Raw genomic sequence first — 19,186 nt, 5'->3', positions numbered from 1 at the left:
ATGTATATCACTTTCCATATAAAGAAGGAAAAAAAATATACAGCTACATTAAAACATGCAGTATTTACTCAAGTGTTGCCTAAAATGTCTCTGTATGACTACTGGTTGTTAGAGAAATTATTGGGAAACTTTGTTTCAGATCTTTTATGAAACCACCGTTAGCCTTGGTGGCACAGTGGTTAAGTGCTTGACTGCTAACTCAGCAATTCTGCAGGAAAAAGACTTGGTGATCTGCTTCCACAAAGATGATAGTCAAGAAAACCTTATGGGACAGTTCTACTCTATCATATGGAATTGTTATGAGTCAAAAATAGACTCAATTGCACCCAACAATGAAAGTCTGTATTAAATATGTTGTCAGTATTTCTCATGTTTCCACCAAGGTACTCTACATGGTTAAGGACAGTAGACAAGTCTCCCCAGGGTGATCTCCTTTCTCCAGAGGGGAATGAACATATTCACCCAAGGTGGTCTCCCTCCCCTTCTTGACAGGAGAGTGAACATGCCTTCACACCCCAAGGATGATCTCCTTCCATTACAGGAGAGTTGGAATTTCTTTTGAAATCTTCATTTTTGTCTTAACATGGAATTATTTTCATACAAAGATGTATTTCCCTTCAAATATTGGGATGAACTTATGATCTTGTACAATGTTTACTTGGTAACTTTGAGTACAACTATAATTACAATATCATGCACCATACTTTGAGAATAACTGTTGTGAGTAAAGCACAATATTATAATAGCTGATCCTCATCTTAGTACTAAGTTGTAATTTGATATAAAGATTCCCCATTGAATGATATTGAATGTGAAATTCAAGGGGATTGAGATATGCAGAAAACTCTAGGAAGGCTTTACCCACTCAGACATAAACCAAAAAACCAAACCCATTGCCATCAAGTAGATTCTAATTCATAGTAAGCCTATAGGACAGAGTAGGACTGCCACAGGGGATTTCCAAGGCTGTAAATCTTTGTGGAAGCAGACTGTCACATCTTTCTCCTATGGAGTGGTTGATGGGTTCAAACCTTTTGGTTAGCAACCCAATGCTTTAATCACTGTGCTCTCAGAGCTCCCCATTACTAAGACACAAGAAGTAAAAAATAGAGATGATTGAAATGATCATTTTGGGCAAAATTTAAAAATTATTTTTTGAAAGTTAATTCTGGGGGAAGATGAGAACTGGTCTATATTTGAATGACAAAAGCAAAGGAACCCTTCTATAATTTATAGTACTATTTATTCTCATTGGCTTTGGTCACTTTAACTATGCTTACCCACGCTGTCTAAAAAAACCCAAACTCACTGCCATTGAGTCAATTCCGACCCATAGTGATCACTATGGGGTTTCCAAGATAGTAAATCCTTATGGAAGTAGATTGCCCAGTCTTCCTTCTGCAGAGTGGCCAGTAGATTTGAACCTCCAACCTTCTAGTTAGCAGTCAAATGCCTTAGGCACTATGCCACTAGAGCTCCTTCACTCAGGCATTGTGGTAAATTGTAGTCAATGTCATGAGACAAAGTGTATCTGAACTGCTGTATGGAAAGTGAATTTGCTCTGTAAATTTTCACCCAAATCACTTAAAAAAAAAAAAAAATCAGACATCATATTAAGAATAAATAAATAAATAAAATGAAACTTTTAAGCACTGCCTTATATACAAAACAAAAATCATATGCATCACTTGCCATATACAGGAGGAAAAAATGTATTCAGCTACATTAAAACATGTAGTACTTATCCAAGTGTTGCCTAAAATGTCTCTGTATGACTACTGGTTGTTAGAGCAATTATTGGGAAACTTTTATCAGGATGGGTACTACACACTCCTTTCCATTGAAAATTCCTGTAGATTTTGGTGGATCACGTATAATTGCTGCATGATATAACCCACTCTGAGCTGGGGTGAGCTGGGAGTAGAACTTTTGACTAGTAGATGTTTATTTCTGGCTCATCTACTCTCATTTTTAAATTTAGAAAAGGGGAGGAGAAGCTCTTGGCTTTATTTTAGTGTTCTGTTTCTGTACTTAACTGCTGGTGGAAGTGGCTGGCAGGTTGATTAAACCATCTTCATTTAGCTGGTAGAAGCCTTGTAAAACTACCCTAGAAGTCAACAGACTAAGCCCCCAAGGAAAAAGCAAAAACTGCATTGGAGTCTGTTTTAAACTTTCAACTTTAGCGACATGGCTGCAAATAAAATTATTCACATGGTCATTCTTATATAATATGGATTCTAGGGTTTTCAGTAGTTTTGGAAAATAGGATCAAGAAAGGCTTTAATTGTTTTAATGCAGCATGGTGATTCTTTCCTCATGATGTGTGTGTGTGTGTATGTGTGTGTGTGTGCAAGGAAAATGTTAGCCATTTGGCATCAGTTCTGCCAACTATGACAACATTGCTGGCCAAACCCCTGGGAGTAAGATTTGCTGGTGATTGTCTTTTGGGCCAGAAAGTTAGCCCGAGTGCTATTTCTGTCTTCTTGGCTTCAAGAGTCATCTGTATCTTGCCTTCAAAAGCAATAGAAATTGAGCCCCCTCTTTCTTATGGTGAGGGCTGATTTATCTACTCTTTATCCCATGACCAGTGACATCAGTGAGAGATAAAATCAGGATCTGTGCTCTGACCCTCCATTTGACCTATGGCCCATTTCTTTGAGTCTGTATTTAGTAGTTGCAAACCCAAGAAAACAAGCACTATTTATTCATTGTCAATCTGCCTCTGAGTGAAAACAGATGCTACACCTATCATGAGTCTTGTTTCTTAACAACATTTTGTTTTCAATCTTTAGGGAAATGTCTGCAATTGCCAGGGATGCCTCTCCATTGGCTCTTCTCCCAGGAATCTGAGGCCAGTCAGTGTGAAGCTGTAGGGCTGAGTCTCTGCGGCCCTCTGTTTTTCAATGTTCTCCAGCTGGCTTAAGGTATGAAGAGGGCTGCATGGGAAACAGCATGCTCTGCCACCCCATACCAAGCCTTCCCAAGCCAAAGAGTGTAGGAATTTGCTAAGATTTGGGATTGGCAGAAATTCCTTTTGCTCTGACAAGGGATGGTGCAGACAACTGACAGAAAGCTGAACTCTGAAAGCTGCTTGGAAAGACAACACACATCTCTGCTTCTGCTGCCTACCAGTCACTCAACAGGGCTGGCACCTGGGTTGGGAACATGGTAGCTGTATTCTGAACTCTGCCTCTCCCTAACTGGGTGGCTTCTGGCACACACACCAGCTCACCTCTGTGAGCTCCTGTTTCCTCGTAGGCCAAAGGAAGGGGTTGGACACTTTTCTAAGAACACTTTTAGCTCTGAAATTCTATGATGTGATTAAAATTGTGGGATGACAGAAGGCAAGGGACCAACAGGGAAAACCTGGAGGTCAATGGAATTCCTTAACTTCTAAGGACTGTTCAAGACCTTCTTCGTTTTTGTCTTTGATTATACTCATCATCTTTACCAACCAAAAAAAAAAAAAAACACCTAACCCATTGCCATAGAGTTGATTTCAACTCATAGCAACTCCATAGGACAGAATAGAACTGCCCCATAGGGTTTCCAAGGCTGTAAATCTTTCCAGATGCAGACTTCCTCATCATTCTCCCATGGAGTGTTTTGTGGGTTCAAACCACCAATGTTTTCCTTAGCAACCAAATGCTGTAACCACTGTACAACCAGAGAGCTCCCTTTCACCTCCACCACTTCTTATTTTCTCTGTGAACTCAGGCAAAATGCTTAAGTTCTTTTCTCTATTTCTTTTTATGTGAATTGGGAGAAATAACACCATCCATATTGGGTTGTTGATTTTGGTACAAGTAGTCCTTCACTTAGGACGGGGTTCTGTTCTGATGACTCTGTTGTCAGTCAGTTCTGAGGTAAGTTGAATCTCTCTCTCTTTTTTTTAAGTTTTCATTATCATTGTCCTTTATCAGTAACTTTATAAAACAAATCTTTATTTGCCTTTGAGGGTTGGAAACATTACACATAAATTTACAGATTTGTTGTAGCATTGTATGTAGTACATATTACTAATGATAAGATGTACCAAAAAAAACCCCCAAAGAAACCAGATAGTCATAAGTGTGGTTCACCATAACTCAAATACATTGTATATTAGGGACTACTGTTATTTCTGGGAGCTCTGGTAGCATAGTGCCTAAGGCACTTGACTGCTAACCAGAAGGCTGGCAGTTCAAACCCTCCAGCCACTCCTTGGAAGGAAGACGGGGCAATCTACTTCCGTAGTGATGCTGCCTCGGAAACTCAAGGAGGGGTCGCTATGAGTTGGGTCTGACTCGACGGCACATAACAACAACAACTGGTATTTCTATTCTGAGGACTAAAGGGTTATACATTTCAAGTGCCTAGTGTAGGACTGGGGAGCTCTGGTAGCATAGTGGCTAAGGCACTTGACTGCTAACCAGAAGACTGGCGGTTCAAACCCTCTAGTCACTCCTCGGAAGGAAGACTGGGCAATCTACTTCAGTAGTGATGCTGCCTCGGAAACTCAAGGAGGGGTCGCTATGAGTCGGGTCTGACTTGATGGCACACACCAACAACAACAGTGTAGGACTGGCTCAAGCTGGTGCTCAGTTAGTGGTGAATTTCCTCCGCTTTCCCCTTTCTTCCCAATTTGCTCCATCACTGGCTCTTACCCTAAAGAATTTGCTATAGGCTGGATATTCTGATTAGGTGTTAGTCAGTTAGGGTCAAGGTAGTCTTAAAAACATCACTGATGTTCCTCACATCAGGAGATGCCAATGCAGAGACTTTCTGTGAGATCCTTGTGTTTCCTAAAGCTGAGTAGGGAAAATATGGAAGGAGATGACTGGCCCAAGTTGTGCCCCTCTTTCTCACTCCCCACCCACAAATACTCTTCCTACTTCCTGAATCTTATCACTTCCTTTCAGATTGGGCTGCTTGGCCCCTCACCTGTGTGGACTTTTCACTGCTTATACTAGTCAAAAGAATCCTCTTCCATGTCTGAAACCATCTTGTATTTACTTTCTGAGCCTACCTTCTAATTACCTCATGGCAGATACTCTGTATTTCAATTTGGTATTGCCATTCACATATTCTTAAACTTACCTCTTCATTTAGATGGCAGATTTCATGGAGGCAGGGAACTTGTGATTTCTACAGTAACCTGAACATAGCAAGCATTCACCAGTGGGCAGGGCCCTTAGGGAAAAAAATTATTTTACAGTTTTCACTTGTTCCTGTGGTAGCACTGAGTCTTTCTCATACTACCTTTAACTAATATCTAATTTTCTCAACATTTATTCATACTGCTTCTTTTTCCTTATAGAGTATATGAGCCTTCTAGATTTGAAATTGCATTGCTTTTATTTATTTACCTTATATTACTTTAAGAAAAATTATTTCACTTTTCTGTTCTTTTTACCTGGAAAAAAAAATGAGAACATGCTTCCAATTTTCTTGCCTTTGAGATCTTGAAGATCTAGCCTTTCTAAGGTATTTAAAAATGGATATTATATTACCCTCCTAATAATTAGACTTCTTCTTTTTAAAAAAAGTCTATAAAACCTTGAATTTTTCATATACTCTTGGGCCTTGTCATTGTACACCTACTCCTGACTTATCAACTATCTCACTATCCAAAATTTTGCATTTATGACAATAGCAAAAAAATCTACTATCTGACTATTTTGTGCATTAACAGTATAACTTTGTCAGTAATGAACACCAGGGTGAGAGGCAAGAGTAACACTGGCTGTGATGGTTAAGGTTATGTGTTAACTTGGCTAGTCCATGATTCTCAGTGCTTTGGCAGTTATGCAATGATGTAATTTGGCAATTATGTAATGATGTAGGCATCCTCCATTGTGTGATCTGATGTGGTCATCCTCCATTTTCACATAACATTGATTTTCTTATAATGACCTGGTCTTTGGAACCTAACCATGTCAAAAAGTGAGGAGGGAGTGGATTTCAAGAATTCCCCAAAACTGAAAATATCAATCATGCCAATCAGTCTCCATTTAACTTATTCTCTCTAGTCAAATTTAGACTCAAAAGTCTTGCCCTAAAAGTTCTGCATTCCTCTGAAGCTAAATATCACTAAAAAATGTCAAAAAACACTCTTGCATTTGAATCATCCCAGTCTGTCTCTGCTAGTATAGATTTATTCATCAGATTGTCTCCTGGTGGAGGGCACTGGCTTCCAGGCTAGTTTGTGCCTATTTAATCCAGACGGAGCCATCACCAAGGCGGTTTTGTCAAAGGCCAAGGACATTTTTTCGGCAGAGACTTTGAGCTTATTGCCACATAAACAAATGGAACGATTTCAGTTCAGCTTCTCTAGTTTTTTGGATTGACAACAAGTGCTAAGAGGAAGGTAGAAGCCAACAAGGCAGCCCAGTGCAGTTAGGAACCCAGAAGGAAGCCGAGGATTGTTGGCTCTGGCTCCATGCTCAGGGCGAGGCTGTGAGCAAGCGTCAGCCGTGAAAGAACGTCTGGGAAACCTCTCAGCTGGATAGCTGGATATTTTGCCCATAGATCCAGAGACTGAATGATGTAGGAGTGACAAGAATCTACTTTGGATTTTCTTGATTCAATGAGTAGTTCTCACTCCTTGGCTGCCCACTGAAATTACCTGTGAAGCTGTTAACAATTGCCACTGTCCCAACTCCACCCCAGGACTGTTGAATCAGAAGTTCTTGGGGTGAGTCCCAAGTATCCGCATTTTTTTAAAAGATCCCAAGGGGATTCTAACATGCAGTAAGTTAGAGAACCAATGATTGCGGATAGCAAGTTTTTTTTTTTTTTTTACTTCCATGGACAATTTTTTAAAAGTATATTTTAGCTGTTTATAGCATTACACTTTCCTTCATTACTTCCTTAACTCCCTATCTTTCTTAGATAGAGCCTTTTTCAGATGTTCTCTCTCTCTCTCTTTATTAGAATATATGTATATATATATGCACACACATATATTATATATACATATATATGTATTTATAATTTTATATATAATAAAATACATGTAAGTTTTAAAAGGTTTTCAATAACAAAGGGTTTATCATAATTCCAATAAACCATTCGTTCTGTCTTCTATAGTCCAAGAGTTGGTGGCTGCAATATATTTGATTCCATACTTGAAAATGAATGTCAGCCAACTTAGGTCTAGTCCTAACTCTATTATAAGATTTAAGTAATGTAGCTTCTCTGAGACTTAGTTCCCTTGCCTGTAAAATGAAGGAGTCAGAGCAGGTAGTTTCGTCATAGCTCTAGCATCCATTGGTAACATTAATAATCATTGCTAAACATCACAGAGCAAACTCACAGAAGAAGAAAAGGAGACTCTTTTTCATGTATGTGCTTAGTTACTACGTTAAAGATGTGTAGCATTAAAATGAGACTAAAACATATCTGTATTCTTGTCATAGCTCTGCCCCTAACCATCTTGGGAAGACTAACTTTTGGATTTTTCATCTGTAAAATGAGGAAATTGCCTTTAGAATGTTAGGGTTCTGCTTCTCAAAGTGTGTTCTATGGAACACTAGTTTCATGATAAATCCTTTAATAAAAAGATTTTGAGGTTAGATAAATTTGAGAAATGAGGCACAATATATCCCTCCTCTTAGTGAGTGACTCTAATGCATATTAGAGTTAAGTGCTTCACACAATCATTTAATAAAAGAAATCTGCTTAATATTATTTAACACAGTTTGCCAAATAAATGCCCATACTTATTTGACCAAGGAACCAATACCAGGTTCAAGGAATAGGGATGTGCTGCTTGCTGCTCTAGGGCTCACAAGAGACCCTGGATATTTCCACAATCAGTGGCATTTTTGATGAGGTGACTCCACCCCATTCTCCTTGGAATGGATTAATCACTTTCCATCCTCAAAGCCCAAAGTTTAGGAATGTCTTTTGTCAGTTATGAGGAGATTTGGGGAGGTCATAGATCACTTGTAAAGCAGAATGGGAGGAAAAGATTTTAACTGTATGCACAATTTACTTTGTAATGCAAGGCAGTAGGAAAGAAAGAACTTCCAGTAGTATACCATATCAAGGAAGGGAGGTAGAGCACATGCAGTCAACAACATTAATTCCTTTTCTATGTTAATTATGATATACAAAAAAAAAAAAAAAAAAAAAAAAACCAGAAAACACCCATTGCCATTGAGTCGATTCTGACTCATAGCAGCTCTATAGGACAAGTAGAAATGTTCCACGGGGTTTCCAAGCTATAAATCTTTATGGGAGCAGACTGCCACATCTTTCTCCTACAGAGCAGCTGGTGTGTTTGAACCACTAACATTTTGGTTAGCAGGACTCTTTTCAAACATTATTGAGACACTTCTTACATCTGTTGTTGTTGTTGTTGTTGTTATGTGCCGTCGAGTCGGCCCCAACTCATAGAGACCCCTCCTTGGGTTTCTGAGGCAGTATCACTATGGAAGTAGATTGCCCCAGGACTCTTTTCAAACATGATTGAGACACTTCTTACATCTAGAATATTATTTTTCTTATTCCTGCTGCTTATTCTTAGAGACTGACAACAGACTACATCTAGGAGAGAGTTCCTGGGTTGCGCAAATGGTTGGTACTCTTAGCTGCTAACTGAAAGATTGGAAGTTTGAGTCCACTCAGAGGCCCTTCAGAAGAAAGCCCTGGAGATCTACTTCCAAAAAAGTCAACAATTGGAGCATAGTTCTACCCTGACACACATGGGGCCACCATGAGTCGGAATCGACTTGGAGGCAGCTGGTTGGTTACATCTAGTTGAGATCTAGGGAGATTCCAGATATGGCAAACAAGGTTAACTTATCAGACCTTTTTTTTTTTTTTTTTTAAATTGAACTTTTTCTGGTGATTTGGGTGAAAGTTTACAGACCAATTTAGTTTTCCATTCAACAATTCATATACATTTTGTTTCATGACATTGATTGCACTCCCCACAATGTAAAAGCAATCATCCCAATTCCTCCCTGTGTTTTCCATTTCCATTCATCCTTCTCTCCTTCCCTTCCTGCCTCCTGAACTTTGTTTTTTGGGCAAATGCCACCCTTTTGATCTTGTATGGTTGATTGTTCTAAAAGGTGTGTACCTCCCTGGTGTTGTTCACTTTATAGGTCTATCTATCATTTGGGTAAAAGTTGAGCCATTAGGGTTAGTTCAGTTCCAGGCTTGAAGGGTGACTAAGGGTCATAGTCTCAGGAGTTCCAACAGTCTCTATGCAAACAGTAAGACTGGTCTTTTTATGATTTTGAGTTTTATCCCACATTGTTCTCCCACTCCATCCAGGACTTCTATTGTGATCCGTTTAAGAGCAGTCAGTAGTGGTAGCCAGCGAAAATTTAGTTCTGGTCTCAGAGTCATGGAGGCTGAGGTTCGTGTGGTGCATTATAAAGATATGTAATGTCTTTGATTTTCTTCATTCTTCTTTGCTACAGACAGGGAGAGACCAATAAATGCATCTTCCATGGCTGCTCCCAAGCTTTTAAGACCCTAGTCGCTACTTACCAAAGTAGGATATAGAATATTTTCTTTGTGGACTATGTTTTGCCTATTGATCTTGATGTCCCCTACAATGGCGGTCTTGAGCCGCCAGGCCCACTGACTCATTCCCTCAAGGTGTTTAAGAAGTTTTCATAACTTTGCCTCTGTATACTCTACTATGTTCATGGATATATTTGCAGCATTTATAAATACATATGCAGAAATATCCTCTGTCAGTCTTATATATATTCATGCATATAGTCTGTATGGGGCCAAATTTAATTAGCAGGGCAAATTTGCCTGCCTGGATCACTGATTGAGAATATTGAAGCTATATACTAACTCAGCGAAGTCCTATGTTACTCCTAATGATGTAAAATAGTGACACAGTGTCATATAAATGGGGTATTTGTCATTCTTTATGTAAGTGAGGAAATTACTTGCCAAGAGGAGAATAAACTTGCCCAAACTTAACATTCTTGATATTTAAAGGGTAAAGGCATGGACTGCGTGCTTTTAGGTTGTCTCAATCCAAAATATGCAATTATTTGCTAAATTTGAATAAACGCTAGGTCATTCATGCCCTTTTCTTCATGAACAGATGTGAAGCGAATTGCTTTTATTTCTCCTGGCCTTTACTTGCTTATGCAAACATGGTCAGTGTTTGTAAGCAAAGTTGGAGCATTAATTCACTGGTATTAAAACTTGTGAATTTCGCTGAGGGCCCTGTCCACGTGTGTAATGCTTTTGGATTTTGTCACTTTCACATTTTATTGCCTGGGAAAAGTGGACTTACTCTGACCTTTGGAAGGTATACACAGCTCCAACCTTTCAGAGGCCTTTTAGGCCTTACTTCCAGGTGTTTTCCAGTTCTGACATAGATGCTTAGAGAAAGTTAGTAGATGATACGAACTTCCAGAGACAAAAGTTGCTTCCATTCACTAAGTCAATGCCCCCAACACAGCCATAGATATCTGGCTTTCATTAGGGGGCTCACTGCCCCACTCTGAAGCCCTAGTTTCTTCTGGCTAAACTTGGAGGATGACTTGGCTGGTTCCCTTCAGTTCTGTTCCAATTTTCTTCTTGCCTCTGGAAGCTCCTATCTTATCTTCTCAACTCTTAAGTGCAGAGCAAAGGAATGAATAGCCTACTGATTTCAGGAAAACATTCAAACTCAAGCCTCCTGCCCAAAAATGATGAATATATGGCAAAGAGCCACTCTCCTCAATTGAGCCCAATAAATATTTTCCTTATATGTTATTGACATACACTTCGGTTGGTCATTATCACATATGTACTTCTCTACTTTGCAAATTGGTGGACAGTTTAGAATTAGTCCTCTAAAACCAAAACCAAACTCACTGCCGTCAAGTCAGATCTGACTCATAGTGACCCCTCCTTGGGCTTCCGAGGCAGTATCACTATGGAAGTAGATTGCCCAACCTTTCTTCTGAGGAGTGGCTGGTGGGTTTGAACTGCCAGCCTTCTATTCCTTAAAAAACTATATACTGGTATATATGTGCTTATCTCTTCATAGAATATAGCCTAACAAATGAAATGCAGTGAGTCTCTATTACCAAATGGTTCTGTTCCTAAGTCTGTCTTTAAGTGAAATTTGTAATAAGTTGCAACAGTGAAATTCTGTTCGTACCTAAGGACAGTCAAATGTTTGTCTTAGTATATAGTGTACCTTTCTATGCACAAAGAAACATTAAAGAGACATCTCCAGATACACCAAAACATAATTAACATAATAATAACCAAAGAAACCAAACTCACCTCCATTGAGACTTAGTCTCTATTCTCTCCAACATACCACTCTGCCTCTCAACTAAAAATTTTTATTTATTACAGTATTCCAGAGCTCCTACAGTATTCACACAATACTTACTGACCATATGCTATCTATTAAACTAGGTATTAGGGATAAATGAGAAAAAAGAGATATGTCTCCTGGAGTTTATAGGGTAATATAAATAGCTAGCAGCATAAATTTACATAAAATATGTTAAATATTTGAAATATTATTTTTTCCTTGGTTAAAAAAAAAGAGTCTTCAGCCATTGCATTTATAACATATCTATAGTTCATTGGAGGAGCTCTGGTAGCATAGTGCTTAAGGCACTTGACTGCTAACCAGAAGGCTGGCGGTTCAAACTCACCAGCCACTCCTCGGAAGGAAGGTTGGGCAATCTACTTCGTAGTGATACTGCCTCAGAAACCCAAGGAGGGGTCGCTATGATTTGGGTCCAACTCAACGACACATAACAACAACAACATAGTTCATTGCTAATGTTCCTTATAGCAGATGTTTTGTCTTGTCCATAATGTTGACCTTGAGCCATGCAAGAATTACAAATGTTTTAAAAATTTAGGCAGAATGCATATGAATGCTCATTATAAACATTTAAGCAAAATTTAAATATACAGAAGAAGAATTGAGTTTGCTTTCACTGTACACATCCCTCCAATCCCACCCTGGTCTCCAGATTTAACCACTGTTCATAGTTTTTTATAATGATCTTCCAGAGCATTTTCCTTAGTAGATATGCACAGATTTTGGGTTACTTGTCTGTGTTCTGTAGCTCTTCTTATATCATTATCTATTTATTTATTTTTTGCTGTTGTTGTTGTTGTTGTTATGTGCCGTCGAGTCGGCCCCGACTCATAGCGACCCCTCCTTGGGTTTCCAAGGCAGTATCACTACGGAAGTAGGATTGCCCAACCTTCCTTCCGAGGAGTGGCTGATGGGTTTGAACTCATTTTATCCAAGTTAGAATGATCCTATCATTTCTGAAAATATGATCATCAACCAGTCTTTATCATCAAACTGCCTTTGATGGTTTACCTGAATACAGTCCCTCTTCAAGGTAAACACAAGTCATGTTCAAAAGATTTTGCTGTATAAACTGATTATTTGGAACTTTGAATGCATTTCTCATAAGAGGAGTTACAAATATGGTATAAGTGCTGATTGGAGGATTACAAGAGAAAGGTCAGTGGAAAATGAACATTTAAAGAGTATCAGCCACATGTGAAGAACCTTGCTAAGAACTTTCCATTATTTCATTACTCTTTGCAATATTTTGTCAAGATGGTTATTGTTCCAAATTATATGGAGCAATTAAAGTTCAAAGTGATTAAGTAACTTGCCCAGTGTCACATGGGTTGTAAATGTCAGAGCTGAGAGTCAGGTACTGGTAAGTTTGATTGCTGAGCATACTCACCTTACAGCCTCTAGTAGTCTGTTTAATAGGTACACATACAGACACATATTTAGTCTCAGGAGGTGGTATGGTGTTTACCTCTTCCTGTTCAAGTAATTATAGGGGGAAAGATCAACAGATGATGGGCTGGAAGTTCTGGCTTTACGATGCTTTACTCATACCCCAATTGATGATTATGTCAGAACAGGAGATTGACATATTGGCTTCAGCTGTCTGGATGGTTTTTTGTTTGTTTTTGGTTTCCAAAGCCAATCAGTAAGCACATCTTGCTGGACATGTCTTGTTTTCCCCTCCAGATCCACTCACCAGCCATCCCATCCTAGTCTGTGCCTTCTGAAGCTGACCTCTTTGGATTTCAGCAACTGGCTGTCTCTCTTTTCTTCTGGCTTCTAATTGTCCGATGGGAGGCATCAGCCGGACATGGGAAGGTGTGAGGAAATATGTCAGGGTGTTAGTTCTCTAATGTCTTCTGACAGAGCTATTTTGTGACAGTTTATTCCTCTACTAAAAATCACAGCTCCTGCTCTATGGCTTCTTGTACATCTTCAGCTCTCCCTGTATTCAAACAATTACTCCTTCCCCAGTACCTTTAAGCCTCAGTGTGGTAATAGTGTTCTACTGCTACTAACCCAGGTGCTTGCTTTACCATTTCTTGCTAGTTTAATGTAACCTTGTAAATGCCCTTCGTTAAACTCCCCTCTATCATGTCTTTTGAGTGTGCCATCTGTTTCCTGCTGGGATCCTGACTAATCCAGTTAATGAAACCAGGATTGGTCTCAGAAAACAGGTCCTCAAAATGGGGTTCTGTTGCTCACATGTTTTTCAACAAGACAAAGGAAAGAAGTAGATGCTGAGGGGCAAAACTGGGGATTGTGCTAGATTTTTCTAACCCCCCTGGATCTCTTTACCACTCATCTCCACCCATCTCTGTGTACTGAGAGGCTGACCCTGTCCAGGATCACAACTCCTGGTGGGTGGCCCTTTCCTACGGCTCCAAGCCTTGTCAGGTCCCAGTACTTACGCTATCCCCTTGTCCCTACAGTCTTCAAATTAAAGGCTCCCACTTGGTTGGTTTATTTGAAATTCTGCCTTATCTTGCAAATAGTCCTTTCTTGAACTTTTTTCCAGGCCCCTGCTTGAATAAACTGTTTATTGCTTGCCTGGATTCTAACTGATACAACCTCCATGCTATATTGTTTAGGATAGGAAGTTTCTCACTCTCATCTCCTCCTAGTAGTTGCTCATGCACTCATGTATCAAGAACTGCTTTTCTATAGCTCTGTGTGCATATGTTGAAGGAAGACAGAGCCATAGACAGCTGCTCTACTTTGGGCTCTGGTTGCTTCCATAACAACCATTATAGAAGGAAATAGGGATACTTTTCTTTTTAGGGATATCTGTATTTTTTAGATTAGGAAATTTTTGCCCCTTGCACATTATTCAAGGAGCCCTGGTGCACAGTGGTTAAAGCACTTGGCTGCTAATGGAAAAGTTGGCAGTTTGAACCTATGAGCCTCTCTGAAGGAGAAGTGGTAGTGTGCTTCTGTGAAGATTTACAGCCTTGAAAATCCTATGGGGCAGTTCTACTTTGTCTTATAAGGTTGCTATGAGTCAGAATCTACTCAGTGGCAATGGGTATGGAGGGCACTATCCTGAGAAAGCCAGTTTACTATAGTATCCTCGTAGTATTAAGACAACAGTGAATTATTAGGCTATAAGCCTGCTTTGTTCATTCATTCATTCAACAACTATTCAGTGAACACTCACTGTATGCCAAATACTCTTCCAGGTTCTGAAAATATGGAAGTGAACCAAAGTCATGGAACTTTTAAGTCATCATGGAACTAGTCCTTAAAGGCAACAGCCTCATTTCTCTTCTGCTCTGGGGTAGTGTGAGCATTTTTGAAGGAGCTCAATGAATAATTATTAAATTAATAAAGATGAAAGTTGGAAAAATTATAAAAATATATGTATATTAGAGGTACACAGAATTTCTCTACATTAAGCTCAATTTAATTTCTAAATATGGTCTTTGCAACACTGGCCCATGTCTTTCTTTCTTTTTTAAATAATTTCACCAGTATTTTATTTATTTATTATTCCTTTGTTTAATTATAAAATGTTTCAAATAGAAACAAAGATTAGCACAATGAATACCAGGAGCCCATAAGCTGGCTTCAAAAACTATCAACTGATGGTTACTCTCTTTCTCTTTTAAATCCCTTCACTCATATCAAAGCTGTCTCTTAATTATCCATTATTCCCTCCTTTCCCCTCCCATGTCTTTCCTAAATGATGTAGCACTTACAAAATGAATATTCAATTAAGGTTTGTTAGGTTCCTTTCAAGTAGCTCTGGTGGCCCAGTGGTTAACCTCAAAGTTGGCCATTTGAACACGTTAGCTGCTCCACAAGAGAAAGATGTGGCAGTCTGCTTTCATAAAGATCATAGCCTTGGAAACCCTGTGGGGCAGTTCTATTTTGTCCTAAAAGATCTCTATGTGTCAGAATCAACTCAATAGCAATAGGCTTGCTTTAGATACCTCTCAGTTTCAGATCTAATATCTGAAACTATAAGATTACCAGTCTGTGTATTGCTACATAATTCTGCCCCATGATCTTTTAAGGAAAAAGCCCATATCTCTTGCTCCACTGCTTTAGATGCCTCTGCTGAGGCAAGTTCTGTTGAGACCACAGAGCTCCTTAGCCTTCCACATCTCAGCCCTTGCTCAACTTCCTTCAGCCTCTGTTCAACACAGCTCCCTTCCTCTGAGACTTTCCATTACATTCCTTTATCTTTTCATGTGGCCCATGCCTTTTCCTTTTGTAACCCCAGCTCCCCTCCTCCACTTCCTAGATTAATGTCCTGACATCTGCCAATCAACCCCGGCCCATCATGCTGCTACCATCACTCTACTGGGAGTCCTGTTGATGGACAGAGAGGTAGTGTGTCAACAGACCCATTTTATAAAATGGAAAATGGAAGAAATCTAAATCAACAGAGCAGAGAATGGAAAGCGAAGTCATTTATTCCAGATACAGCTCATTCCCGGTAGGTCTCTGCTGTGGCATTTCCTTCTCATACTGTTTTTATAGTTCAAGGTCAAATTTTAAAATGCACATTCCGACACTCACAGTTGTGCCTTCTCATTGTTGGGGGACTGGTGTGTGGTCAGGGTTTCTCAGGTCTTTGTAGTTTGGTATGAAAACTCACTGTTACATGGGGTGGGGGTGGAAAGAACCATAGGGGAAAACTCTTACTCACAGTAGAGCTGAAATCAAAGGAATGCTTCAGGCTGTGAAAAATGGCTTCCCGTTCCTTGGCACCATTTGGTGAGCACTCATGCCTTGGAAAAGGTAATCTGGAAAAAGTGAGGTCTGGGAGAATGGAGATTTTCACATTGCAGCAGAGGATATCCATAGTTTCTTTTCAGGTTTAATTGCATGTGGGTGGTGTACGATAATAAGTGCTCGTAAATTGTCTCCCCCAATATTGAATTCAGCCCCCACCAGATGTGTCAGCATGAACTGAGCTGAAGCCAGTGAAATGGGCCAAAATACACTAGAACCGCAGCCAATCTGATGACAGAGGGCTTGAAAAGTCAGCGAGAGACCTGTGAACCCAGTTATTGGAGTAAGAAAGTTCTTGTCCTGTGTCTCTATGCATATGCTATTTTTCCCCTTTTGGGTGGGATATGAACTAAGAAAGCATTGAAGGAGAAACTTTCTTCTCTAGTTGAAAAAGTAGCATTTAGGAATGTAGAGAAATATTCAGAAATTTTATGTAAAACCCACCTTCAGATATTCAAATTGTCAATTGGAGGCTACATGATCCTTGTCTCCCCCATCTCCTTGTTTTTAAAGAATAAAACATCACTGTTGTTGTTGTTGTTATGTGCCGTCGAGTCAATCCCAACTCATAGCGACCCCTCCTTGGGTTTCCGAGGCAGTGTCACTACGAAGTAGGATTGCCTAACCTTCCTTCCGAGGAGTGGCTGGTGGGTTTGAACCACCAGCCTTCTGGTTAGCAGTCAAGTGCTTTAGCCACTATGATACCAGAGCTCCTAAAACATCACTAGAGATAGCATTATTAATTTATTGTAGCAGGAAAAAAATAATTTCCAACGTATATGAAAAGCAACAAGAAAAAGTATGTTGAACCCTCAAAGGGAAGTAACAAGTTGCCATGCAAATAGTGTCCACTACTGCCCATTAGATACTTTCTACAGATGGTTACATGGATTGGTTAATTGATTGTGTTTGGTAGAAAAAAGTGGTATTGCTAAAGTTGATGTCCCAGTGTGGTAACTCATGGGTCACCACCCCTCCATGGGAAGGGTGACCAGTGAACATCCCCATAGGTGGAGCTGTCCCTCCTGCCCCAACCCCTAATGGCTCCCTGAAGCTCTTCCCCTCTCCCATTGGCCAAGGTGGATACTTCTTCTCTGTCCAGTGGCGGGCTCCATGGCCTTCTTGCCCACACCCTGACTGGCAGGTGATGGCGGGGAGGTGACACCAACCCTAGTGATGCCACTGCCTTTGTGGCCCTTCCTCCTGCAACACCAGCCCATCCAATGCCACTGCCATTTTGGATCCTGGGTTATTTTGGGGTCACCCTCTCTGACAGTGTCAGATAGTGCAGTCAGCATCTCAGCACACCATTGGTAGAGAAATTGAGTTCTTGTGGGTTTTGTTTAAATGTGAGACTTTCTGAGGCTCAAAAGGGTGAAAGAAATTAAAGAAGAATTGCTATTTGAATGCTGGGCAAACACAATTTAAATAAGCTTTGTTATAGCTTATATTTTTCTCTTTAAAACAATATAATGTTTAGCAAATATATAACAATGTTTATCAAATGATACCGTTAATGCTAATGTGATGAAAGCGTTAGGAGCATCTTCTAAGGAAGTAACCAGACTTCTTGGAGGTGCTAGTAGGTCCTGGGACAGAAATTTTTAGATAAAATACTCTTAGCTCTCTGGGCACTGGCCCAATTAGGTAGGTAAATGAGTCACATCAAAGTGATAGAATGGCCCTTCTTCTGTTTAGTCAAAAGACTCATATATGGACTACTTGAGAGGATTCTTTTGGATATGAAATTGTTTAGTACCACTCAAAATATTCCCCTATTAGGGACTCAGGAAATTATCATAACTTTTATTTTATTTTTTAAGTAGGTGCAGGAAGACACTTTAGAGAATTTAATAAAGCATTTGATACACTTGAGTCATTTAAGAAAAATGAGAATAATATCTTTCTTTTGGGGAGCTAAGAAGTGTATCTTGTTAGTGAGAGGGTCCTTCATGAGAGTGGAAGGTAAGTCATGGCCAGGCATGTTGGCAAGACGGCAAAAGTGAAGGCCACTATACGGGGAAGCTGAGATCTGCAGCCAGAAGCATAGTGCCTAAGGCACTTGACTGCTAACCAGAAGGCTGGCGGTTCAAACCCACCAACCACTCCTCAGAAGGAAGGTTGGACAATCCTACTTCTGTAGTGATACTGCCTTGGAAACCCAAGGAGGGGTTGCTATGAGTTGGGGCCAACTTGACGGCACATAACAATAACAACAACAAGGTTTATAAACAACTGCCAGAGAAAGGAAAGAAACAGGAGAAACTGAAGGCTTCTGGTACTCCATTACCACTGCACATGGTATATGTTGTTGTTATGTGCCATTGAGTCGGCCTGACTCATGGCGACCCCTTCTTGGGTTGCCGAGGCAGTATCACTACGGAAGTAGATTGCCCAACCGTCCTTCCGAGAAGTGGCTGGTGGGTTTGAACTGCCAGCCTTCTGGTTAGCAGTCAAGTGCCTTAGGCACTATGCTACTAGAGCTCCAGGTATATAGTGAAACCAAATAAACTCAAATGCAAACTCACTGCAATCAAGTCAATCTAACTCATAGTGACCCCTCCTTGGATTTCCGAGGTGATATCAGTACAGAAGTAGATTGCCCAATCTTCCTTCCAAGGAGTGGCTGGTGGGTTTAGGCACTATGCCACCAGAGCTCCCAAAACCAAGTAAGTGTCAATAAATAATTGTTTATGAAGAATTGTTTAATGAGTAAATATGAGCAAAACTAAGAAGTTAGTATAGGGAGGAACAACAGCAAGTATCTAAATATCTCATCTTATAGGTTTTTGGGGAAGCAGGGCATTGTTTTCTGATATCTGGATAATGTTCTAGGGAAAATAGACCTTAGGCTATAAAGTGGAATGCTAGTCTGGCAGGGACTGCAGGTCACTGGGGAGGAAGAAGTAGAGGAAATTTAGTTGCTGAGGCAGGCTGTTCCTTGTTCTCTGGAAGCTCTGGGATCTGATAAGGACTCCAAACAAATTAAATTGTCCTTCCATCAATAAGACATGCAGAGGGATTCCAAGATGGCGCAATAGGCAGAAAGTCTGCACAGATCCTCTTCAACAAAGAAAAGGGAAACCAATTAACACAGACACAGAAGATAATCCTAGATCCCTGAGCCTTGAAGGGAAGGATATAGAA

The sequence above is a fragment of the Orycteropus afer genome, unplaced genomic scaffold (genome assembly GCF_000298275.1).
Source record: "Orycteropus afer afer isolate SDZICR_OR568_19922 unplaced genomic scaffold, OryAfe1.0 scaffold00068, whole genome shotgun sequence".
NCBI lineage: Eukaryota > Metazoa > Chordata > Mammalia > Tubulidentata > Orycteropodidae > Orycteropus > Orycteropus afer.
Note: the sequence above shows the minus strand (reverse complement) of the source record.